This window comes from Protopterus annectens, chromosome 3.part0 (genome assembly GCF_019279795.1).
Source record: "Protopterus annectens isolate FY-2018-M chromosome 3.part0, PAN1.0, whole genome shotgun sequence".
Lineage (NCBI taxonomy): Eukaryota > Metazoa > Chordata > Ceratodontiformes > Protopteridae > Protopterus > Protopterus annectens.
Window position 1 is genome coordinate 1923749747 of NC_056731.1, and position 27418 is coordinate 1923777164.

Sequence of the window (27418 nt, forward strand, 5' to 3'; positions counted from 1 at the left end):
GATTCTCATTGCTCCAGACTGGCCAAGACAACACTGGTACCCACTCCTGAGGAGCCTGACGCATTCCCTGCCATGGATCCTGCCTCTAATGCCTCTTCTATTGACTCAGCACAACTTCAAAACTCTTCAGTCAGCTGAAAACACTCAGTCTAGCCGCATGGAGGATTCCTTAAATTCACAACAGACCCTACTCTCCAAGGAGGTGCAGGATGTCATTTTGGAGGCCAGAAGGCCTTCTACTAGAAAAGCCTACTCCGCAAAATGGAAACGGTTTTGTGCCTGGAATCAGAAAAAGGGTCAGAATCCTGGAATACTGAATTTACCTCAAATATTACAGTACCTAGCTGAGATGCTAAGCAGTGGACTTTCATTCTCCTCCATCAAAATCCATGCCTCAGCCATTTCTGCTCAATACAACACTGATCCTCCTTTATTCTCTCACCGTCTCTTAAGACAGTCCCTCATAGGGGCTAAGAATATAAAACCCCCAAGGAAGCAACCAGTACCTGCTTGGGACCTCAATTTCATTCTAGAAAAACTGACCGTGCCTCCATTTGAGCCAGCTGCTTCAACAGAACTGCAATATTTGTCATGGAAAACAGCCTTCCTTCTGGCTATCACCTCAGCACACAGGGTTTCGGAACTACAAGCCCTCATGGCTGTGCAGCCTTTCATCATTTTCCATCAGGACAGAGTTTCCTTACGTACCAACCCTTCCTTTATGCCAAAGGTAGTATCCAGGGTAGACTTAACTCAGGCTATCCACTTACCTACCTTTTACCCTAATCCACAAAACAAAGGGGAGAGACTACTACATTCCTTGGACATTCACAGACAGCTTCGTTATTATTTGGACAGAACAAAGCCATTCAGAAAATCAGAGCAACTCTTGGTGTCCTATGCTACAGGTGCTCAAGGGAAGCCTATTTCCAAACAGACAATCTCAAAATGGATAGCCCACTGCATACGCTTTTGTTACTCTTTTCATGGTAAAACTGTACCTACAGGCATCAGATCTCACTCCACAAGGGCCACAGCTACCTCTGCAGCTTTCCTCAGGGGGGTTCCTACCAAAGATATTTTGGAAGCAGCCACTTGGAGTTCTGTACATACTTTCTCCAAGCACTATCACCTACCATTATACTCCAAATCTAGAGCGGGCTTTGCCACTGCAGTCTTGCAGGGCATCCTTGCTCCTCCTAGTTCCACTTAGTGCCTACCACCCCTTTTTTAGCTGTGGGATTCTACCCATCTGTTATGACTGCAGCTGTATGAACGATGAACATAGTACAGTTTTGTACCTACCATAAATGTAGATGTTCGAGTGCTAATACAGCTGCAGTCTAGGCTTCCCTCCCTCCTTCCCCTTTTGGGACAGGCCTAATGGCTAACACCTCCTCATACAACCTGATTGGGGTATTCTTTTATGGTGTATTTGCTTGCAACTACTGTTTTTTGATTATATTGCATTGCATTATTACATAAATTTATGTTTTGCCTTCCTTCTGGGGGCACCTGACATCTGGGGCAAGAAAAACTGAAGAAAATGGTGTTGGCTGGTTCTTTTATACCCCTGCCGCACTGACGTCAGGGAATCCAGCCTTAACCCTGATACCTTACTACCTGCTCCTAGAAAGCCTGACAGATACTACAGAGTACCTGACTCTCTCAAATTTCTCTTTAAAAATCCCTCTGTGGATCCAGAGACCATTTCCCAGGGACCTAAAGGTATTAAGGCTTCTACAGCCAAAAACCTTACCCCTTCAGACAGGGGCTCTAGACAGATGGTGTGAGAAGGTATATACCTCTGCAACTCTTACCATCAGGGCTTTAAATTGCCAGTTTCACATGTTGAAGTACCAGCAGCATATTATTGATCTAATTAAACAAAAAAAATGTTGATTCCTGATTGTGCAGAAAATAAGGACTTAAAAGACTTGATACAGTCTTTAAACCAAGTTGGTAAACATATTTTGCAGTGTGGTTTTGATGCCTTAGAAGCATCTTGCAGGGCTGCTGTCACTGGGTCTGTTCTGAGAAGGTATGCCTGGATGAAGGAACAAATCTTGCTGGACCATGTCAAGGCAAAAATACTTGATGCTCCATTAAACCAAGAATGTTTGTTGAGCTCTAAAGCAGAAGATGTTCTTAAAATGATGGAGGAAAAAGTTAAATCCATGCAAACCGTTAAATATTTCTTACAGGTACAGCCACCTAGATTCTGTAGACATTGGCCTTCAAAAACTGGTCCTTTCCAGTCCCATCCAGACCTTCTCAGCCCAAACCCAAGGGCAGCAGACCACAAAGACTGCAGTCTCAGGCTATGCACAAATCCAAACAATGGACTGCTCCCTCCTCAAAAACTGGGAGTGGTAAGCCACCCCCCATGGGAAAAGTTCACAATGACTTGTCCTTAATCCTTCCCAGCCATGCCAAAGTAATTGAACCTGTAGGAGGAAAACCCGCCCTGCATGCAAAAAACTGGGAGTATATTACCCAGGACCGATGAGTCTTAAACATTGTATGACAGGGATACAGATTCTATTTCCACTCTCTGCCAACTCCAAGCGGTTTGCCAGACCTTCCTCCAAACCAGTGGACAGAGGCCCAAAAGCAAGTACTTTCTATTCTCAATCTCAGGGCTATTCAACCTGTACCAACAGAGCAAAGGGGACAGGGTTTCTACTCGAGGCTGTTCCTGGTGCCCAGGAAAGAGAACTCTTGGTCCCCTATTCTGAATCTGTCAACCCTAAACACCTTCCTGGTGGTACCAAAATTCAAATTGCTTACACTCCAGCAGCTCCTTCCTATGCTAGCCAAGGACTTCTGGCTAGTCACCCTAGATTTAAAAGAAGCTTATCTGCACATCCCCATAAGGGAATCTTGCAGGAAATATCTATGTTTCAGGGCATGCTCTATGCACTATCAGTTCTCTGCTCTTCTATTTGGCTTATGTACTGCACCCAGGGTATTCACAAAGTGCCTGGCTCCAGCCATTGCTTACTGCAGGCAGAGAAATAGTCAAATTTACCCATACTTGGACGACTGCCTGATTCAGGCAGACAGTCATGAATTGCTACTTCAGCACCTGGCATTTGTAAAGAGATTCATATCTTCTCTGGGGTATACCATCAACGAAAATAAATCACATCTGGTACCCAGCCAAAAGATTGTATTCCTGGAAGCAAGCTTGAACACAACTTTCCAGATGGCATTCCTAACTCCAGAAAAACAGGTTTATTTGACAACTTATTTCAAACTACTGGCTACCCAAACTCAGCTATCTGCAAGAAAAATTCTGCAAGCCCTAGGGTTCATGGCCTCATGTATTCTACTTATTCCATATGCAGGACTTCATATGAGGAAACTTCAGTGGTACTTAAAAAGTCTCTGGTGTCAACATTCCCAGGACATGGAAGCAGTGAATCCTTTCATTCTTTGCCTAAGGACAGAGTGCCTTTGGTGGGCAGAGGCTTGCAATCACAACAAGGGACTCCCTTTCTTACAACCCATTCCTTACAAACTCTGCCAACAGACGCATCAGACTATGCATGGGGGGCTCACATGGCAGGCAGATGTATTCAAGGCAAATGGAGCCCAGGAGAAATTCACCTGCATATCAATCAAAAAGAAATGTTAGCCGTACAGAATGCATGGACAGCCTTCAAATACCTTATCCTGCCAGGACAACTCCTGATAGACAGACAACACCACGGTTATGTGGTACATAAACAAGCAGAGGGGGACTCACTCCTACCCATGGCTCTGTGGAACACAGCCTTAAGCAACCAAGTGCACCTGCAAGCTCAATTCCTGCCAGGCAAACAAAATTCTCTGGCAGATGACTTAAGCAGAAATCTAATGGACCCACACAAGTAGAAACTGGAACCAAACTCGTTCAAACTTCTAATACACAGGTGGGGGACACCAGAGGTGGACCTCTTTGCATTCCCACAAAACTATCAACTAAACAAATTTTGCCCCAGAATTCCCCACAGCCAAGCTTGGAAAGTGGATGCCCTATCCTTCACATGGAAACAACTCTCAATCTATATCTTTCCCCCTCTGCCCCTCCTTCCAAAAGTACTCCTCAAGATCAAACAGGATAGCCAAGGACAGTCCTTATTGCACCAGACTGGCCATGCCAGCACTGGTACCCACTCCTATGCAGTCTGACAGCAGTGCCACCTGGCACCTACAGCAGACCCCTCTCTGCTGTCCCAGCAGGAGGAACAGATTTTGCATCCTCAGCTGCAAACCATGAACCTAACAACCTGGCTTATTCCCTAAATAAGAAGTACAAGTATGACTGTGTCATTGTTCATGTTGGTGTGAATGACCTGAAACGTACCTCCCTGGACTACATGAAGAGACATGGAAGTGCTCTCTGATCATGTAGCCCAGGCGGGTATGACCCTGACCCTGAGTAGCATCCTGCCTCACCAAGAATGATACCGCAGTATAAAGAAAAAATGAACAATTTCAACAATTGGCTAAGCTTCTGGTGTCATTCAAAGGGGATCCAGTGTCTGACAAAGGGGATCCAGTGTCTGTCAGCCTGGGACGACATGCTCGACAAGCCTCGTTGCTTCGCAAGAGACTGCTTGCACCTGTCACCCCTAGGCTTTCGAATACTGGCCAAGGCTCTTGCTGTGCCCCCATAGTGCTCTTTTTAGGCAAGGATCAAAAGTCAAACCCACCTCCGTAAACGGCACAAATAAAAAAAACGAGGGTTATGCTACTCAACTCCAGGAGTTTAAATCTCAAAATGCACGCGCTCGAAGCACTCCTCAGTATGGAGAACAGTGACATCTGTGCAGTAACTGAAACCTGGTTCAAGGCCCCACAGAGCACCCCAATACTACTGGGCTACAACTCATACCACACATTTTGGCCACAGAACATGGACCGAAACACAAAAGGAGGGGTTGTATCCATATTCATCAAGGATACTTACACCTCCAGGATAGTGGCACAGCATGATACCTCAGCGATCATCTGTGAGCAACTAACATCAGGCAAATCTGCAATGCAAATTGTGGCCTGCTACAGATCACCCTCCATGACCCAGGACCACCACTCCGTCTTTCTGGACACACTGGAAAACATGAAGGTCCTACCGAACACCCCGATATTCGGCAATTTCAATTACCCTACCGTTAACTGGGAAAACTACTCTAGTACAAACCCCCAGGTCCAGCACTTCCTGGAATTTATCAACTCAAATGCCCTGGATCATCTGGTAAACTCCCCTACCAGAAGTGAAAACATATTGGACCTAGTCATCATCAACTATTGCGACAGGTGTTCCACACCAGAGGTCATCCCGTCACTGGTTAGATCAGACCATAAATTAATCACTCTGGATGTCCACACCACACCACCACCTCCAACCAAGGAAACCACAGTGAAAAACTTTTCTGTAGCAAACTTCACCTTTCTTAAGACAGAGGTGGTAAGTTTCACAGCCCCTATGCTAAAGGATAATGGTGTCCAAGATGCAAGAACCTTTACAAATGCACTCTATGAGCACCCATACTTCTCATCTATACCGAATTCCTCGGTAAATACTAGTTTTGAGGGCAAAATATTGGGGTGCCACGAATTCCCGAATGGCCCCTTTAATTTCCGACTCCCCCCCCCCTTTTTTTTTTTTATTTGTTCCCGACGTCATTGCTTGCGGGGTGTAAGCGATGACATCAACTTCAGGAGGCAATATTCAACTGAACTTGAAGCAGCAGAGTTGGATCTTTTCCTAGGTAAGGCAATAAATAAATAAATAAATAAGTTTGTTTACCTATTGCTTAAGTGCTGCATTGATTTATTTTCTTATGTGGAGTGAAACGCCAGTATTGCACGGCTTCCTATGTGTGTTAGGATCAGTCCAGTGTGGGTACATCCAATTCCGGTAACAGCAGGGTTAAGCGCTTCCTTATACTGTTGTACTTTTTCTTTTGTGGGTAATTTAATTTCAGGTAACTGCAGGGTTAAGCACTTCCTATGTTGTACTTATTTTTCTTAGGTGGTGCTGGTGAGAGAAACGGCAACGGATTCCTTCCTGTCCTAAAACAGCTGCAGTGATTTCTTTTCTTGTGGGGTGAGAAATGGTAATTCAGGAAACCGGCTGCTATGTCTGTGTGTTCAACTATCGCTGCTGCATTTATTTTTCTTATGTGGCGAGAAACTCCACTAACAGTAGGGTTAAGCTATTTATTTCTTTTGTGGGTAAAACCGGCTGCTGTGTCTGTGTGTTCAACTACCGCTGCTGCATTGATTTATTTGTGGAGAGAAACTGAGTTAAGCTACTTATTTCTTTTGTGGGTTCAGGTAGGGCAGTTCGTTAAAGCACTTTATTTCTTATGTGGAGTGAGAAACGGACTGTAATTCAGGAAACCGGCTGCTATGTCTGTGTTCAGCTATCACTGCTGCATTGATTTTTCTTATGTGGATTGTGGAGTGAGAAACGGTAATTCAGGAAACCGGCTGCTATGTCTGTGTTCAACTATCGCTGCTGCATTGATTTTTCTTATGTGGAAAGAAACTCAAATTCCAATAATGGCAAGGTTAAGTTATTCCTTTTGTGGGTAATTAATTCAGGAAACTATCGCTGCATTGAGTTATTTGTGTAGAGAAACTGCGTTAAGCTACTTATTTCTTTTGTGGGTTCAGGTAGGGTTAAGCAGTTTATGTTGTAGCACATATTTCTGCAGGGGTAAGCACTTCCTTGTGTTATACATGCATATTTCACCTTCTTCTTTAGAAAGAGGTGTGTGTTTGTGTGTGAGAAAATGCCCCCATTTAAAACACCTGAGAGCTATGGTGAGAAGTGAGAACACAATTTGTATTCCCCCATTATTAGCTTTGTCCAGGTTTTTTCTGCTAAAAGGTTGAGAGCCCCCCCCCCCCAAAAAAAAAAAACTAAAATTGAAAATAAGTGTGAGAAGCTGTGCAAGATGCCTATGGCTTACACTACTGTCATTCTCTTTATAGTGTGGGTGTGGAAGTAGACTTTTATGATGTAAATGTTCTGAATTGGGCAGTTTTGTCATAATTGGTGCCGTCATTTTCTTTCATTGCCTACAGTACAACATATTGTAAAAATGTTCAAACAAATTTAAAATGCACTCTGTCTAACAAGTGTGCTGTATTATACAAGGAATATAACTTAATAAAGTCAGGAAGGTGTATCAAAGAAAATAACACATGTATGTTTCTTGCCTTGTGTGCAAGGGGCCAGTGATTTGAAAACAGCCCAAAGATAATCTTTATCCACCACTGGCTAGATGCTTTTTCTTTGGATGTGGTGTGGGTTTCAATGAATGTGAGGTTTCAATGAATGTGAGTTTCAAGGGCAGAGAAGTTTTAATGCCAAGTCTATTTTCATTGTGAGACAGTACTGCTTTGTTTAGCAGATGTCTGTTAGTGTTTGTGCATTCTTGTGCTGCAAAATGTAAAAATAAAATACAAATAATTGCAGAAGTAAAGCAATATGCACACATTAGTGTTTATGGTAAATGGGACAGAATAGCCAGGTAATGGGACATTGGAATGGCTGCAGGGGACTCTGGTGCCATATTTCGGTTGTCTGTTCTTCAGTTTGCGTTTGAAAGTTGGCATCCCACAATTCCTTTGGAGTGGGTGGGGTTACATCATTATGTATGCAAATTAGATGTTAATCAGCATACAGATTCTGGAGCATTTCTCCCCGGGCCTCCGCTGAAAACAGGATCTGTGGAACCTAGTCGGACTTTCCCGGTCAACAAATGTTAAATAAAAAAAAAATAAATAAAAAGATTTGTACCTATTTTTTCATAGGCTTTGTCCAGATTTTTGATGTTTCCAGGTTGAGAGGTATGCGATCACCTACAAGGATGCATGGATCGTGCCATCCCTAGCAAAACCAAGACTCACTCCCATAAGAGAAGGAAACCAGTCTGGTGGACCCCTGCCATAAACAGGCTATACAATAGGAGGAGGAAACTAGTTCAGAAAAAAGGCAAATCCCAAGAAGGAAAGACATCCCTGAAAGAAACTAAGGTCCCTCATAAAATCCTCCAAGGCTAACTTCAAAAGAAAAATAGCCAAGGATTTGAAAGATAACCACAAAGCCACCTTTAGCTATGTCAAGAATCTAAGTGGCAACTCGCAGATATGCTCTGAGCTAGTGCAAAATAGCACAAAACAGACTGAACTCACTGATATTGCCAATATCCTGGCAGATAGATTCAGTGCAAACTTCACCTACTCTCACCCCTAGAAGGGCTCACACCAATACCCGAAATGTGTAATGTCCTGGAAATCAAAGATGCACAGGTGAAAACAGCCCTTTCAGAAGCCAAAAGCACAGTGTCAATGGGGCCAGATGGTGTCCCAGGCTGCGTCTTGCACAAACTACAGAATGAACTAACCCCCCACCTAAACACACTGTTTAACCTCCGCTTCTCCACAGGCTACGTGCCCATAGAATGGCGCACAGCAACGGTTATTCCGCTCCACAAAGGAGGGGCCACAACTGACCCTGGTAACTATTACCCCATAAGCCTGACTAGCCTGGTCTGCAAGGCTATGGAGTGCATCATCATGGAACTCATTAACAAAGACATTGGGAACCTCCACACACTTGAACTGACCCAGTTCGGCTTTAAGGGCAGATCATGCCTACTAAACCTGGTTGACTTCTTCGAGACAGTCACCAAGGCCATAGGTGAGGGGAAGGTAGTTCACACAGCCTACCTTGACCTCGCCAAGGCTTTTGACACCATTCCCCATTTGAGAGTTATAGAAAAACTCACTAGCCTGAACATAAACCCCTACGTCACGAGATGGGTTGCCAACTGGCTTACAGACAGAACTCACACGGTAAGAATAGCGGGCTCCAGGTCTTAGACTAAGCCAGTCACAAGTGGTGTCCTACAAGGCTCGGTCCTGGGACCCTTACTGTTTGGCATATACTTCTCAGAAGGAGGACTATGGCTAACCAAGTTCTCAGATGACTGCAAACTGGGAGGCATAATTGACTGTCCGGCTGACACGGACATTCTCCAAAAGGGCCTTACTGAGACGGACACCTGGTGTCAAAGTCATGGTCTCAAGCTAAATGCCAAAAAATGCATAGTCATCCCATTTGGGAAAACAAAACACCCATGAATTACCACATAGGTGGCAGCCCCCTTAATACAGAAGAGGTAATAAGAGATCTGGGGACTCGGGTAGATAGTAATCTCTTCTTTGACAATCATATTGCCAAAGTAGTTAGGAAATCCTTCTATGTGGCTCATCTAATTACTAAAGGGTTCACATCTAGAAATAAAGAAGTTATAGTGCCCCTGTACTCGTCACTCATCAGACCCATCATAGAGTACAATGCCCCATTTGGGACACTTCCAACAGCTTGAAAGACCACAAAAGTACCTCACCAAGAGGATTACTGGCCTCAAAACTTATGTCCTAAGCAGCCTGTCTGGAAAAACAACAGCTGTACTCAGCCGCATATCGCTTACTCAGAGGTGATCTCTGCCTGACTTGCAAAGCCATGTCCAACTCAGAATTGATGGAAATGCTCCACCTAAAGAAATCCAAGTCATTGCGAGCCACTCGCTCTAGTGAGCGAAACCTCACCACAACAATAAATAGAACATGCTGGAGGGATAGATTCCTGTGGACTCCCCATGCTTTGGAACAAAATTCCTAACTACATTAGGCAGAGCCCCTCACTAACACTCTTCAAGAGAAATGTTGAGTGGATGGGTAACAGAAACTACACCCCTGGGATCACTTCATTGGCTCTTCTTGATAGAGGCTCAGTTAATTAGTCAATGGGGCGGCGAAAGCTGACACACTCTGGCTAGGCTTATAAATGCCCTCGGGCAGATAGCCTAGTACCTACGTATGAATACATCGCCAGCAACCCTCAGCAGACAGGTGCTGGATATTATCCTTGAGGCCAGGAGGCCCAGTACTAGGAAATCCTATTGAGAAAAGTGGAATAGATACTGTTCTTGGAGCCAGTCTCAAGGGAAAGACACAGCCATGCCCTTCTTGCCTCAAATCCTTGATTACCTAGCAGAGCTGCTCCACAAAGGCCTATCCTTCTCATCAGTTAAGATTCATGCCTCTGCCATCTCGGCTCAGTACTATATTGAGCCACCCCTCTTCTCTCACCCTCTGATCAAAAAGTTCCTGAGAGGAGCAAACAATTTAAGACCCCCCCAAGGAGAGAGCAACACTCCTGCCCGGGGACCTTAACTTTGTACTAGAGAAGATCACGCTTTTCCGTTTTGAGCCTGCTGCTACAGCAGAGTTAAAATTCCTCTCTTGGAAAACAGCCTTACTGCTAGCCATCACTTCAGCAAGAAGAGTGCCTGAGTTACAGGCACTTATGGCTGTGGAACCCTTCATTATCTTCCATGCGTACAGGGTTTCCCTCAGGACTAACCCACCTTTTATGCCCAAGGTGGTATCCAGTGTGGCTTAAAACCAATCCATTCATTTGCCAACCTTTTTTCCTAATCCTCAGAATAACGGGGAAAGGATCCTGCACTCCTTGGATCTGCATAGACCGCTCAGGTTCTACCTTGACAGGACTAAACCTTTCAGAAAATCTGACCAGCTGCTAGTCAGCTTTGCTACAGGGGCAGAGGGCAAGGCCATTTCGAAACAAACCATTTCTAAATGGATAGCACACTGCATCCATTTCTGCTACAAACACCATGGAAGACCTACCCCACACAGGATTAGGCCTCATTCCACTTGGGCTACCTCAACCTCTATAGCTTTTCTCAGGGGAGTCCACACCAGGGACATCGTGGAAGCTGCAACCTGGAGTTCTGTACACACCTTCACCAAACATTACCCCTTACCTATCTTTTCTAAATCCAGAGCTGGATTTGCCACAGCAGTTTTGCAAGGCCTGCTAGCCAGCCCTACTACTTCTTGACTGCCTCCACACTTCCCCAGCTTTGGGACTCAACCCAGGTGTGATGGCTGCAACAATGAAACTCGAAGAACATAGTACAGTTGTGTACATGTACCATAAATGTAGATGTTCGAGTGTATTCACTGTTGCAGTCCTGGTTACCCTCCCTCCAGCCCCCTGTCTTTCTATACTTTCTACTTATCCTCTTTTTTGGCCATATCTTATGGAAATGGTATTTACTTTTTACTGGAGGTGTTCCACACCATTTGATTGCTTCCTATTTTGGGGGCTCCTGACATCTGGGGTAAGAAAAACTGATGTAATGGCATCGGCTGCATGTTTTATACCCCTGACGACCTGATGTCATGGATGAAGTGACAGCATCCGATGTCGAAATCCCAAGTCTCTGGTATTCTGGCCGACTTGAAGGCTACTTGCAGGCAGATAACCAAAGTGTGATGACTGCAACAGTGAATACACACTCTAACATCTACATTTGTGGTAAGTGTACACAACTGTACTTTCTGGTTTATCTGCTTGTTTGCCTTTGACTCCACCCTTGGCTTCCAGGTTAGAAGTTGAGCCTTTACTTAAAGGCATCCTACATTTAAGACCCCTCAGAAAATCGGTTACTCCTCCTTGGAATCTTAACTATATGTTGGAAGAACGTACGTAGGCCCCTTTTGAACCAGCAGCTTATGCCTCCCTAAAGTTTTGCACATGGAAAGCTATGCTTCTTGTAGCCTTAACCTCTGCTAGGAGGGTTTCTGAATTTCATGGATTGATGGCTTTGCTGCCTTTTTTGTTCTTTCACAGGTACAGAGTATCCTTGATGAAAACTAACCCAACTTTCTTGCTTAAAGTGGTGAATGAGTTGTCGTAGTCAGTCAGTCCAGTTGCCTGCCTTCTTCCTTTTGCCTTAATCCCCCAGTGAGAGGATTTTACATACCTTAGATGTGCAAAGGCAACTCAAATTTTATCTTGGCAAGACTAAGTCAGTCAAGAGGTCTGTCCAAGTTTTTGTGTCCTTTCATCCCAGGCTGTGGGTTTGCGTATGTCCAAACAAACTATTTCCACATGGATCTCTAAGGCTATTGTTTTGCTCTGAGTTCCATGGGGAAGTCCGTATTGGTGTCTGTTAAGGCCCATTCCACTAGAGCAGTTGTATCTTCAGGGGCCATCTTTAAAGGTCTAGATGCTTATTCCATCCTGGAAGCTGCCACCTGGTCAGCTGTTCATACCTTTATGAAACAGTACAGATTGGATACTGTTTCTAGATCCAGGATAGGATTTGCTAGGGCAGTTCTGCATGGATTCTTGGAAAATGCTTCCTCTTAGTTTTCTCCTACTCTGTCCTCCTCCTCCCTGGGTTCCCTTTCAGCTTTTGCACTCTCTCGTATGTTAAGAATACTGCAACATTGAATAGAGGAACATAAAATAGTTGTGTAAAATCTTACCATAACCATAGATGTTCTTCGTTTCTATGTTGCAGTATTCTATTCCTCCCACCTTTCCCCCCACAACTTGCTCTTTCCTAAGATGATCTCCTTATTCTCCCTTTGGACTCCCTTCCTCATGGTGCTTTCTTATTCTGAAGATTGTACGTGCGGACATCCCTTTTATGGCTGACATTTTGTTTGTGCCTTTGTTCAACATCCCACGTACAGGCAGTGGCTCTAAGCTTTTGTATACAGGCCAAACGTTTGGTCTTTGGGTGGAATACAACACATATCTAAAGAATACTACAACATAGAAGAGAAGGACATCTATGGTTATGGTAAGGTTTTACACAAGTATTCTAGCCTTCCCCCTCGGTATGGTGTACTTTCTAGATTGGCAGTATAATAATGAGATTTGGCTGTGGAATTTTAGAACCTTTATGCTGCATTTCATGAATGCAGATGTGTTGTGCTTTCTCATTACATTTAGATTGTTCTGTCTTCCATATGGTCAGTCAGTTTTGGAGTTCAGAACAGATAAGTACTGCATTAGGGAACCTTTTTCTTCCCTAATTTTGTAGCTGTATAGATTAGCACTGTTGCATTTCTAGGATTTGTGTAAGAAAGGGAGATATGACTGTGGTGGACAAGTTCCATATAGGAGCTACCATAGACTTTGTTCTGTCTAGGTGAAGACCACAGTTTTAAAACATGTAAAGTCTGACAGGACATCGCCTAAAAAGGTGTAGGAATGGGCTTCATTCATTAACTGAATACCTGGTCCGTAGTCTGATCTGAAGTGGAGATCTCCATTGCCCCCTGATTGCTTGGACAGCCTAAAAATCTCCATTTTTGCTTTTGAGGATATTCTCCTGTTCAATTCTTGGCTGGAGTGCCTTTTGTGTGGAGTCCGCATGTCCTCCCCGCGGTCGAGTGGCCTCTGAAAGACATGCGTGAATGGGTGTGCCTTCGCTGAAGGTTGGGTGTTGGGCTGGCAACTTGGCACCATAAAAATCTACTGTCAATCATTAGTGGACCGGAGTTCTGCTGTGGCGACCCCTAACCGGGAAAAGCCCAAAAGACAACATGCTGGAGAGTGACTGCTGTAATGAGTGGCGCATAGTGTTAACAAACAGCTTAGTAGCAGTCTGGCTAGAGGTTGGATGGCATTTTTAAAACATTTTAAAGGGTGTGTGGTAACCTGTTGTATATCTTGTCCCATACTTCTAGTATCTGTTGCATCATCATTCCCTTTATCCTGACAGCAGTTTGGCTTATTCTTGTTGACTTTGAGAAATGTACTTCCAGCATTTTGTTGAGGGAAACTACTGCAGATGTTGGCCCAGTGGGACAGCTTAATCTTTGGATTCTGGCTCATTATGACAGCATTTCTCACTATTGTAATGCAGGGTGAGTTGCATGTGATTATTGCATGCTGGACTGTGCTACCCACCTCTAAGGTATTATTTTACAAATGCTTTTGCAAACTCGTTCAGTGTTAGCTTGCCATTTGAGAGTTTAAAACTGCAGTCTGTCTTCTATAGTCTCAGACTTCAGAGCATTACACTGGAGAAGTTTTTTTTATAAAATAAGTTAAGCTGTGAATATTTTTTTACAAACTCAGGCACTTTTTGCAGATAAACAGAATATTTTTATTATATAATATTTTATAGGGTATTTGGTAAGTGGAGGAAAGCATTATTGTTGCTACATGTTAACAGGCCTCGGTTTAGTGGTTTATATTGCTAAATATATTGGTAAAAGAAGAATTTTCTAAAGTGAACAACTTAAAGTTTGAGGTAGTCATTCACTTGTTTTGAACTTCTTGTAGCGTAACGCAGCCTTGTCAAATTCAGAGGTACTTTTCCATGGTACTTACTGGCCTAAATGGTTGCTACAGTAAACTTACAGTCGTGGGCCCTGTATCCACATTTTTGGGTGCTGGGGATAAGTAAACTTCTGTAGACATGTTTTCTAGGTCAGGCTGCAGCAATACTGTGTCAGTTTCGTATTTGGTCAGAATTTTAATAATCTGCCTGAAGAAGTTAAGTGACAGTCTTACTAATCTGTGTGTTTTAAGTGTTTGCTGAGGAATGAATTGCACACTTGTTTAGCAAACTTGCTTCTAGTAGCCCTCAGAATTATTGGCCATTGTGTTTACTTGTTCATGCCATCTAAAAGATTGTTAAAGAGAGAGTCATTGACTTCTTGTGCGTTGCAGTGTTTGTTCACATCTGGAAATTCCACTGTTGTTGACTTGTGTTATAAACTTTAAAGATATTTAAATTTTTTAAAGGTTCTGTAATGCTTGGTTAAAAGACCAGAATCGTCGACCTAGATTTTGTCTGAGAAATGCGGAATAAGTGTTTTTTGAAGCTACACCCCACAAAATATAGTAAATGATAGGGTAACATTTCTTACAGGAAGTAATATTGTTTGCTGGGATTAAGGCGCGGTTCTTTATTTTTACAGAGTTACGGAATTCTGTATTGGGAATGAGGGGTATGACATTGTGATTTAGACTGTCGTCATTTCCCCAACATTTATACAGGCCTGGTGTGTGTGTTTGTGTATTTATGTATGTAATATAATATTTGTGTGTATAGATGCACACGTTAGCATTGCCACCTGTCTAATATTTTTACAGACTCTTGAAATTGGACTTAATTGTCCCGTAGTCTAAAAACATTGTACAAACTCTGGTATTCTGTTTATCTGCAAAAAAAAAAGAGTGCCTGAGTTTGTAAAAAAAATATTCACAGCTTAACTTATTTTTTAAAAAAAACTTCTCCAGTGTAATGCTCTGAAGTCTGAGACTAGAAAAGAAAGAAAGAAAAAACAAAAGAAGGCATTCTCCGTAATATTGACATACTCGTTGATGTCACAAAATGGGTTGGAATGTAGGTGGAGGATGGTGTGGCTAGGGTGGTGCAAGGGGTGTGGTCTTGGTCCTGTTTGCACAACAGAGAAAAGTGGCAGCCCTGGAGTGAGAAGTTCATAACTCTGCACCTTCCAAACCTTTGAAATAAACCTCTGCATGTTGAGCAGGAATACTCACTATCTTCCTTTGGACATAGACTAGATGACTGGATAGGTATCAGCAAATTTACTTCAGGACATTATGTCCCTCTTGGAGAAAAGAGTAACTGAATGATGGAAGATAATGGAAGGGATAGAATGATCACAAGACTCAGTGTTTTGGAATAACTGAGTCTGTAATCTGTAAAGGTTTTACTAGTCATTTATTTCTGCCTGTTAGATATTTTGCAGGACAATGCAGTCATGTCAAATTCAGGTGTACATTTCCATGGTGCTTACTGGCTTAATGGCTGCTACAGTAAATTTGTAGTTCGTGGGCCCTAGATCCTTATCTCTGGGTGCTGGGGATAAGCATGATTCTACAAACATATTTACTTAGTAGTTTTCTGGAGTTCCACTGGACAGTCTTACTGCAGAGTAGTGTAGAAGAGGGTACTGTATTGAGGCCTAGGTTTTCTGCTGGATTATCTTTCGGGTGAGCACATTGAAGGTGTCTTTAGTGGTACACCTAACTTCTGCAAGTTCCTTTTAATTTTATATAAGTTAACCGGATGGCGGATTGCTCTGTTCCCTTTTCAGGTATGAGGAGGACTTATTTCAGTATGTTTACATATATTAACATTAAATTTGTTTTGTTTGTGTATCTTGTAGTGGGATACAGACATAATCTGAATTATTCTTATTGAGAGGGTTTTGGGTATCTCAGCCGTTTTAGAAGGTTTGCATTTTACTGTTTGCTGTATGTAAAAGGTAGATGTATTGTTGCTTAATGAAGGAGAGAGCTGAGGACCTGTACTAAAATTAACTAGCTCCATATTTCTGAAACTAATGAATGACCAGTGCTGTCTGTATATGAATCTCTTAATACTTCTGTGACAGTTTTGCACATTGATGCTGTATTCTAGCAGTTTTGTGGAAGACATTTGTCTGGATGTTGTATATATTGTAGGGCTTACTGTTACTGTTACTCCTACATGTTGAAGGGGCACTGAAATTGCTGTTGGATGTGGTGTTTGAAATTGCACTCAACAGCCATTCTGGTCAGATCCAACCTTGGTGGCCGGTCAACATTCAACCTTTTTATAAAGGGACAGTGGTTTGCAATGTCTTTTAGAGAATGATGTTGGCACCCTCAGAGGTACATTGTTTTTGTTACAAGGTAATTACTAGCTGACAGAAAAAAGGGATGGAAAGTGACAGAGTCACTCCTGTATGTTTTTATATCCATTATATTAATCTGCAGTATCAGCAAAAGGTGATGAAGGACAAAGCAAAAGTTGTATTCTTGGCCACTGTATGAACAAGGTAGTCACAGTTCTTCCCTCTAGTTAAGCTGATCAAGGAGAAACCACTGCAGCTTCCTCAGTTCTTCACCCTTCTCATTACAAATGCTACTGTTTATAGACTGTTTTGTTGTATTTAAGGGACTTTTTTTTACTATGCTATGTTCTCTACCTTTATACAAGTCATTGTGTCTCATCTTACCTTGGCCTCCATTTTCCACTGTCTGTTGTGAAATAGTTCTTTAAAGAAGTCTTTCATCTCAGCCCAACAGAGAGAATCTTTTGCTACCTCCTTCAGTCCAAAATTTGTTTGGAAAAAAATAAACATTTCCTTTTGAGCCCAGTGATGTTCATCGTGCATACAGCTGCAGTCATAACAGATGGGTTCTCCTGTCGTCAGGCGGGTCCTCGGTCGGCCGAATTCCAAAGTCTAGGTCTGGCGTCGGTTGTCGTCGCTTCTTCCCGGACGTCAGTGCGACAGGGGTATAAAGGAATCAGCCGACGCCATTTTCTTCAGTCTTTCTTGCCGCGCGGTGCCCGAAGCAGAATCAGTTCGCAAGTGCCGGTCGGCCAGCTCCTGAGATTATGAAAATTTGGAAACCGAAGTCTTCTTAAAAGCTAAGTACCCCCGTTGGGGAAACTTTTCTTGCCTCAGACCGATGTCGGACAAAGTTAATAATTGTATTTCTTGTGGGAAGCAAATACCGCATAAGGATTTCCATTCCCTCTGAATACCTTGTTTAGGCCCAGACCACGACGTCTCGGTCTGTCGCTTTTGTGCAACATTCAACAAACGCACTATTAAGCGTCGGGTGGAGTTCGCCCAGCATTATTTTGGGAAAGCATTTAACTATACTATGTCGTCGGATACTCCGACTCCAGTTTTGTCTAAAAAACGCAAAGACAAGGACCGACACACGAGGTCCGCGGCCTCAACCGACACCACGCCAAAGCCGACTACACGTGGTCCGGTTCTCAGCGAGGCGCCTACACAGCCCCTGGCTACCGACGACACTTCTTTGACTGTGTCTCCTGTGCCCGAGGTCGCAGGCTCCTCTGCCCACACCCCGGCTACAGATACCGAAGCCACTCTTGGCGTTGAATCTCAGAATGTGGACAGGTCCACCTCCACTCAAGGTGTCTTCAGACCTTCCTCTTCTTTCTCCAAGGCTTTCACAAAGTCTAAAGCAACCTTGCACTCTAAGAGACCAGCTACACAGGGCCCATCTCCAGGCCCCATGCCTAAGAAACAGATGCTTAAAATGGCTGAGGATTTAATTACTCTTATCAGAGGTTCTCAGCCCCCACCAGGCAAAAAGGCCCAGAGTTGAGGAAGATTCCCCCTCCTCTGATCAGGGCTCCATTATTTCAGAGCATTCTGATGATCAGGAACATTCTTACTCCCCTTTTGAAGACTCTGATGCGGAGGAGTCCATCCCTTCTGTCCCCCAGAGGATTACTCATTTGGGGAAACTTTGCATACCTTAAGGGAACACTTCCACTGGGAAGGCCAAGATTATTCAGATTCCAAGAAAAGGCTCAGGGAATTTCTCTTGCTACCTCAGCACAGGCCTCTGGCTATACCTCCTGTCTTGGACATCCTAGATGATGTTTACTCAGAGGCTTGCCTTAACCCGGACTCACTACCTCCAGCTCCAGTTAAACCTGACAGGTATTACAGGGTTCCTGACACACTAATTTCTATACAAAAGCCATGCTGCTGACCCAGAAACCATCTCACAGGGCCCCAAGGGAGTTGAGGCCTCCATTGCTAAAAATCCATTATCTTCCGAGAGAGACTCCAGATCCTTAGAAAGGTGGGGGAAAAAAGTATATACCTCTGCTACCTTATCCATGAGGGCCTTAAACTGTCAATTTCATATGCTAAAATACCAACAGTTTTTGTTATCACAATTGAAAAGTAAAATGTCACAACCTGAACAACCAGACTTGAAGGTGTTGCAGGATTTGATGCATAGTGCAGAACAAGTGGGTAAGCATACCTTACAATGTGGTTTTGATGCTTTAGAGGCCTCATGTAGAGCTGCTGTTACAGGATCAGTCATACGTAGGCATGCCTGGCTCAAGGAACAAGCCTTGCCTGATCATGTAAAAGCTAAATTACTAGACGCCCCTCTTCAAAAGGATGTACTGTTTGGTGCTAATGCTGAGGAGGTGTTAAGGAAAATGGAGGAAAAGGCTAAATCAATGCAAACTGTGAAAGAATTTCTACAGGTACAACCCCACGTTTAGTAGAAATTGGCCTTCCAAAAACTGGTCCTTTCCTGCCACGGACAGACCACAAAGAGGCAGATACAGGCGCCCGAGGGGCAGAGGACAATCCCAAGGATTGTTTAGAGGCAGACAATGGCAAGCTCCTACACAAAGAGGTGGTGAGGATAACTCACAATCTTTCAGAAAGCAAACCCAATGACTTTCCCCTCTGCATGCCAACCAAGTTTCAAATGGCAGCCCCCTTAGGAGGAAAGCTGGCATTATTTTCAAAAAATTGGCATATTGTCACAAAGGACAAATGGATCCTGGACATTATAAACAGAGGCTACAAATTCCATTTTCACACTCTTCCAAAAATGAGAGGCATGCCAAACCTGCCACACAGTCAAAGGGCAGAGGCACAAAGGCAAATTATAGATCTCATAAACATGAAAGCTATTCAAGAGGTACCTACGCACGAACAAGGTCAAGGTTTTTATTCCAGGCTATTTCTGGTGCCAAGGAAGGGAAAAGATTGGAGACCTATTTTGGACTTATCCATCCTAAACGCATTTCTACTCGTACCAAAATTCAAGATGCTCACTCTACAGCAACTTCTTCCCATGCTGGGCAAGGAGTTTTGGCTGGTAACATTGGACCTCAAGGAGGCATACCTGCATGTCCCAATCAGACAAAATTGCAGAAGGTACCTCAGGTTTCTTGCAGGTTCAACCCATTATCAATTCTTTGCATTGCCCTTTGGCTTATCTACTGCGCCCAGAGTATTTACGAAATGCCTGCCATCAGTAATTGCCTACTGCAGACTTCAAGGGATACAAATATACCCCTATTTGGACGACTGCCTGATCCAAGTGGACAGCAAGCACATTCTTCTGAAACATCTGGCTTATGTAATAATGTTGTTGAACTCTCTGGGATACACAGTCAACAAAAAAGAAATCAAGGCTAATACCCTCTCGAAGATAATTTTCCTGGGTGCCAATTTGGACACAAACACCCAGATGGCCTACCTCACGCCAGAGAAGCAGGGGCAACTAATTCAATACTTCAGAGCACTAGCAGATTGCACCAGGCTGACTGCAAGGAAAATCCTGCAGGCTCTGGGATTCATGGCATCTTGCATCTTACTAATCCCATGTGCAAAGCTGCATATGAGGAAACTACAATGGTACCTGAAAAACATATGGTCTCAACACAGCCACAGTTTGGAAACAATAATACCACTAATTCCATGTCTGCAAAAGGAATGTCTGTGGTGGGCTCAAGCATGTCAAACAAACACAGGTCTTCCATTCAGCAAGCCTCAAGCAAATCAAGTCATCACAACAGACGCCTCGGACTACGCCTGGGGGGCGCACATGACAGATCGGTGCATTCAGGGCAAATGGTCCCAAAAAGAAAAGCACCTACACATCAATCAAAAAGAAATGCTAGCAGTAATAAATGCTATTATAGCTTTCAAGGACCTTCTACAACCAGGTCAACTATTGATAAAAACGGACAACACCACAGTTATGTGGTACATAAACAAACAGGGAGGAACACATTCTTACCCTTTATGCAGACTCGCCATGTCACTTTGGAACATGGCCATGGACTTACAAATGGAGCTACAAGCACAGTACTTGCCAGGCAAGGAAAACACGCTGGCAGACAACCTAAGCAGGAATATGACAGATCCACACGAATGGCAATTGCATCCAAAAGTTTTTACAGAAATAATCCAAGAATGGGGAAGGCCAGACATAGATCTCTTTGCCTCCCACAAAAGTCATCAATTGACAAAATTCTGCTCAAGGATCTTCCATCCAAAGGCCTGGAGAGTGGACGCTCTCTCTTTCAGTTGGACATCAATGACAGTTTATGCCTTCCCACCTCTTCCTCTGCTGCCCAAAGTTCTATTGAAAACCAGAGCAGACAGACCAAAGATGATTCTCATTGCTCCGGACTGGCCAAGGCAACACTGGTACCCACTCCTGAGGAGCCTGACACATTCGCCACCATGGACCCTGCCTCTAATGCCTCTTCTTCTGACTCAGCAAAGCTTCAAAACTCTTCACAGTCAGCTAAAAACACTCAGTCTAGCCGCATGGAAGATTTTTTAGCATCACAACAGGCCCTACTCTCCAAGGAGGTGCAGGATGTCATTTTGGAGGCCAGAAGGCCATCAAATAGAAAGCTTACTCCGCAAAATGGAAACGTTTTTGTGTCTGGAATGAGAAAAAGGGCCAGGATTCTGGAAAACTGAATTTACCTCAAATACTACAATATTTGGCTGAACTGCTAAGCAGTGGACTTTCTTTCTCCTCCATCAAAATCCATGCCTCAGCCATTTCTGCAGAATACAACACTGATCCACCTTTATTCTCTCACCCTCTCTTAAGACAGTTCCTCAGAGGGGCTAAGAATTTAAGACCTCCAAGGAAACAACCAATACCTGCTTGGGATCTTAATTTCATTCTGGAAAAACTGACCTTGCCTCCCTTTGAGCCAGATGCCTCATCAGATTTGCAATATTTGTCCTGGAAAACAGCTTTCCTTCTGGCTATCACCTCAGCTCGTAGAGTTTCAGAACTACAGGCTCTCACGGCTGTCCAGCCTTTTATCATCTTCCATCAGGACAGAGTTTCCTTACGAACCAACCCATCCTTTATGCCTAAAGTGGTATCCAGGGTAGCTTTAAATCAGGCCATACATTTACCTACTTTTTACCCTAATCCTCAAAACAAAGGGGAGAAGATTACTACATTCCTTGGACATCCACAGACAACTGCGTTATTTGGACAGAACAAAGCCTTTCAGAAAATCAGAACAGCTCTTTGTGGCCTATGCGGTAGGAGCTCAAGGAAAACCAATTTCCAAACAGACAATCTCAAAATGGATAGCCCACTGCAAACGATTTTGCTATTCCTTTCATGGCAAAACTGTACCTACAGGCATTAGAATTCATTCCACCAGGGCTACAGCCACCTCTGCAGCTTTCCTCAGAGGAGTTCCTACCAAGGATATTTTGGAAGCAGCCACTTGGAGTTCTGTGCATACCTTCTCCAAGCACTACAACCTACCATTATACTCCAAATCTAGAGCAGGCTTTGCCACTGCAGTCTTGCAGGGTATTTTGGCTCCTCCTAGTCCCACCTAGTGCCTACCACCCCTTTCTTAGCTTTGGGATTCTACCCATCTGTTTTGACTGCAGCTGTATGCACGATGAACATAGTACAGTTTTGTACCTACCATAAATGTAGATGTTCGAGTGCTAATACAGCCGCAGTCCAGGTTTCCCTCCCTCCTTCCCCTCTTGGGACAGGCCTATAGCCTAACACATCCTCATACAACCTGATTGGGGTATTCATTTATGATGTATTTGCTTGCAACTACTGTATTTTGATTATATTGCACTGCATTATTACACAAATTTATGTATTGCCTTCCTTCTGGGGGCACCTGACATCCGGGGCAAGAAAAACTGAAGAAAATGGCGTCTGCTGGTTCCTTTATACCCCTGTCGCACTGACGTCAGGGAAGAAGCGACGACAACCGACGCCGGACCTAGACTTTGGAATTCGGCCGACCGAGGACCCGCCTGACGGCAGGAGAACCCATCTGTTATGACTGCAGCTGTATTAGCACTCTAACATCTGCATTTATGGTAGGTACAAAACTGTTCTTTTCTGTGACACCCAGGTTCTTGTCTTGAAAAATCTTGGTTTGTGTGACACCACAAGGATTTGTGAACTTCTGGATATTATATGTGTAGAGCTGTGGTCTGTGGTCACTAGAGATGGGGTGATCATTTGAACTGATCCTTCCTTTATGCCTGAAGTGATGTCAGAGTTGGCACTGTGTCAGACCATGCAAATCTGTATTCGGTCTCAGTCTTCGTAAGAGGCAAGAGAGGATATTGCACTTTTCATTGTACATAAACTTGTTCGATCTATGTTTTAAGAACAAAGGACTTCAAATAGTCTAAACAGAGAAATTGAGAAAAGGTTGAAAGCAGACTCGCACTGCAGAAGTGCACTGTGGGCAACCCAACGAGGTGCATCTGTAAACATACAAACGCTAAGTAGCTGGCTGATGAAAGTACTGGAGACAATGTGAAAGTTCACTACAGGGCAATAACATTTTTCTTTAAAACATTTAAGCCCAAAATATGTGCAAACCAGCTACTGGACTATTGTCTTTACATTTTGTAGGGATTTCAATGTGGGCTTTTAGTCCAGGAGCAGGGTAGGTTTTCTGCTGCTGCATTTTTGCTCGTGACAGCATGGGCCATCATCACACCACTGATGTATTCTAGTACTGTTTCTGTAGATGGTTAATAATAATGCTGCACAGATCCTTGCAGGCAGCATAACAGAGTTGTGAGAGTACAGTTTTAACAATAGGTATTTGAGTAGAATAATTACTGCTTCAGGATAGGTTTCCACCATCCTTCTTCCGAAGAGTGTGCATGCCTTCTTTATCTTGAGTGGCCTGAAGGAGGTGAAGAGAGAGAGAGAGGAAAAACCAAAAACCCTTCTGGGTAGAAACCAGTAACTCTTCTACTTGTTTTTGTGTGCTCCAAGTCTGTGGCCTTGAATCTCCTGTAGGCCTTCAGGGGACACCATGGGCTATGAGTTTTTTTTCATTACCTCTGCTGTTTGGGTGATCTCCTCCCATTATTCAGGGCTTTTCAAACTGAGGATTGGGAGGGAAGTCACCTGCCAGTAATCTTGGAACAGTTGTTTGTAATCTTCCCTCTAGGAAGTAATTGAAAATGTTGTGAATTATTCTGCCTTTAGGCATGCATTTAGCTAATGTTCTGAGCAGGGAGAGGGGTTTATCTGTACTCAGAGTGGACATCCAGTTACTGCAATTTCCCATGGATTGTACTGAAGGGAGTGTTTTTTCTGCTCAAAAAATGATTATTTATGGTGTCTGTCTTAATTGGGCAGTAGTACATTTATTTCCTCCATCCCTAGCAAGTTTGTTTCCTATTTGGGAAACCTATAACCACAAAAAAAAAAAAAAACACTTCGGAGGTGGTTCACAGAAGGATTCCAAACCAACACAACTGCATTAATTTTATGAAACATAGAATTTGAGCACTTTTGTCTTCATTAAAGACTTCATCAGATTGATTCAGTACACCAAACAGTTCATTTTCAAATCTCACTGACAGGAAATGCAAGTACATTTTATTATATCACTTCCTGTTAAAATTAAGTCAGTCGCAATAAAACAAATTTTCTCACACTCATCAACTTGTTAACAACACACTCCAGGTAAAATTAATACCTGGGTATTGTTCTCTAAAACAAAACTTGTTACATTTTAAAAGTTTTTGGTAAAATACATAAAGTGCATTAGTTTTGTGACTGTACCTATGGTTTTTGTGTTCATTTGGGAAACAGATTTTTTCTTAGTTGCTAGTTGTATTTGCATTAGATTTTATCATTTAGCCAGCTGTCTTAAATTCCTGTTAGAAGTCATTCTTACAGCGAATGGCTACCTGTGTGACTTTCTTTGGGAAGTTTTAGCAGTATTTCTCAGTCTTGTGACCATTGCATAGTGGATTTACCTTCCAATGCAATAGTGTTTTTACACCAGTCATTCAGGGTATGTAGGCTAGAAGCTTCACTCATTTTTGGATTTATGACTTTCTTTTCTACACACAAGTTATGGTTATGTGGAAAAAAAAAACCTTAAGGGAACATTACAGCAGTATTTTGTGATGGCGTCATTGTGACAGCTGACTTCATTGCTGGATGTCCTTCAAGGATGCATCTGAAGTCATAACATATGGGTTGTCCTGCCTCAGGCAGCCCTTCGGTCGGCCGGATTCCAAAGCCTGGGTCCGGCCTCGGCTGATGTCGCACTTTCCCCGACGTCAGAGCGTCTGGGGTACAAAAGCATCAGCCGACGCCACTTTCCTCAGTCTTTCTTGCCGCGCGGTGCCCGAAGCAGAAGCAGTTCGCAAGTGCTGGTCGGCCAGCTCCTTTGATTCAGCTACCGAAGACTTTGAAAAAGCTAAGTACCCCGTTGGGGACTCTTTCTTGCCTCAGCCGATGTCAGATAAAGTAAATAATTGTTTAACTTGTGGGAAACAAATACCTCATAAGGACTTCCACTCTTACTGTCTCCCTTGCTTAGGCCCAGACCACGACGTCTCAGCCTGCTCTGCCTGTGCTTCCTTCAACCGACGAACGCTTAGGAGTCGGTCGGAGTTTGCAGAGGAATACTTTGGGGCTAACTTTGCATACATAATGCCATCGGATACTCCGACTTTACATGTAGTTAAAAAATGGAAGGTCAAGGACCGACCCTCGCGGCCCGCAGTTTCGGCTGAAACCTCGGCCCGGCCTACCGTGAGTGTCTCTGTTTCGGCTGAAACTGAGTCCTCGGTGCTTCCTGTTACCGAATCCTTACAACCGACTACCTCGGCCTCGGAGGCTCTCTAGGGCTAAAGCTGCCAAACTTGCCAAAGCTTTGCCTCCCAAGTCTACCTCTCAGAGGCCTTCCACCAGCACTCAAATTCTAAGCCTAGCAGAGGACCTTATCTCCTTAATTAGAGGTTCTTAGCATCACCCGGACAGGGGCTCTCTTCCACCTCCAGACAAAAGGCCCAGGGTTGAGCCCTCTGACCCCCACTCTTCAGATGAGTCTACGGATGAATCTGTGTTGTCAGAGCACCAGCAGGAGGCTTATTCGGCCTATGAGGATTCTGATGCTGAAGAATCCATTCCTTCGGCCTCCCCTCCTGAAGAGTTTTCTTTTGGTGAGACACTGCATTCTATGAGAGAACATTTCCAATGGCAGGGCCAGGAATTTTCGGATTCCAGAAAAAGATTAAGGACCTTTTTACATTTACCTCAGCATAGGCCTTTGGCTATACCTCCTGTTTTGAATGTTATTGATGTTGTGTACTCTGATGCTAGTACAGCCCCTGATTCTCTACCTCCGGCTCCTGCCAAATCTGATAGGTACTACAGGGTTCCGGATTCTCATTTTCACCTGTACAAGGCCCACACTGCAGACCCAGAAACCATTTCACAGGGCCCTAAGGGGTTGCAGCTGCCACTGCTAAAAATCCTTTACCTTCTGAAAGGGAATCTAGAGCTTTAGAGCGATGGGGAATGAAAGTTTATACTTCCACAACTCTCTCTATGAGGGCATTAAATTGCCAATTCCATATGATTCAGTACCAAGAGTATCTGTTAGATGAATTGTATAAGAAACTTTCCTCCTCTGAGCCCCTTGACCGAAAATCTCTTCAGGATCTGGTACATAACTCACAGCAGGTTAGCAACCATTTTCTGCAATGTGGCTATGATGCACTGGAAGCTTCATGTAGGTCAGCAATGACAGGGGCAGTTATACGAAGGCATGCCTGGTTGAAGGAGCACTCTCTACCGGACCATGTTAAAGCTAAGCTCCTGGATGCTCCAATGGAAAAACAAAAATTATTTGGTTCCACGGCCCAGGAGGTCTTAAAGAAGTTTGAAGAAAAGGCAAAATCTGTGCAAACAGTCAAGGACTTCCTGCAGGTACAACCACCGAGATTCAGCAGAAATTGGCCTAGTAAGAATTGGTCCTTTCCAGACTCAGACAGATCACAGAGAGGAAGGAACAGGCGTACCAGAGGCAGGGGGCAAGCTAGAGGCCACTACAGAGGCCGTCAGTGGCAGCCACCCAACCAGAGAAGGTGGTGCAGGTACAGCAACAACATCTGCTACACCAGGACAAACACAATGACTTAATTTTGACCCCGCCGACCAGGGCTCAATTAGAAGCACCATTGGGCGGAAAGCTTTCTTTATTTTCAGAAAATTGGCATTACATTTCAAGGGACTCATGGACGCTGCAAATAATAGACAAAGGATACAGGTTCCATTTCCACACATTGCCAAAAAGACAAGGAATGCCAGACCTGCCACCAAATCAGAGGGCAGAGGCTTTGAAGCAAATCACCAAATTACTACAAATGAAAGCCATAGAGAAGGTTCCTCACTCAGAACAAGGCCAAGGTTTTTATTCAAGGCTATTCCTTGTACCAAGAAAAGAAAATCAATGGAGGCCTATTCTCGATCTGTCCGCACTGAACACTTACCTCATTGTGCCGAAATTCAAGATGCTGACCCTACAGCAGCTTCTTCCCATGCTGGGCAAGGAGTCTTGGCTGGTGACTCTAGATCTCAAGGAGGCATACCTGCATGTCCCCATTCGACAAAGTTGCAGAAGACACCACAGATTTCTTGCAGGATCAGAGCATTATCAATTCTCAGCATTGCCATTTGGCTTATCTACTGCGCCCAGAGTGTTCACAAAATGCCTGGCATCAGTAATTGCACACTGCAGACTTCAGGGGATTCAAATCTACCCATATCTGGACGACTGCCTGATACAAGCGGACAGCAAGACAAAATTGTTAAAGGACTTGGACTATGCCATCCAGCTACTACAGGCCTTGGGATACCCAGTCAACATCCAAAAATCAAGACTTGTGCCATCCCAAAGGATAACCT

At 43.8% G+C, this 27418-nt stretch overlaps 1 protein-coding gene and 2 non-coding genes across 3 annotated transcripts in view; all 3 read left to right on the forward strand.

Moving 5' to 3' along the window:
* The window catches only part of TBRG4 (transforming growth factor beta regulator 4), a 1565288-nt gene that overhangs the window by 520157 nt on the left and 1017713 nt on the right, over positions 1–27418 (forward strand). The window lies entirely within an intron of this gene.
* Positions 14191–14325, forward strand: LOC122797497. The gene has a single exon (XR_006364174.1). It is a non-coding gene; the product is annotated as a small nucleolar RNA SNORA5 (small nucleolar RNA).
* Positions 15630–15764, forward strand: LOC122797495. Its single transcript, XR_006364172.1, has one exon. It is a non-coding gene; the product is annotated as a small nucleolar RNA SNORA5 (small nucleolar RNA).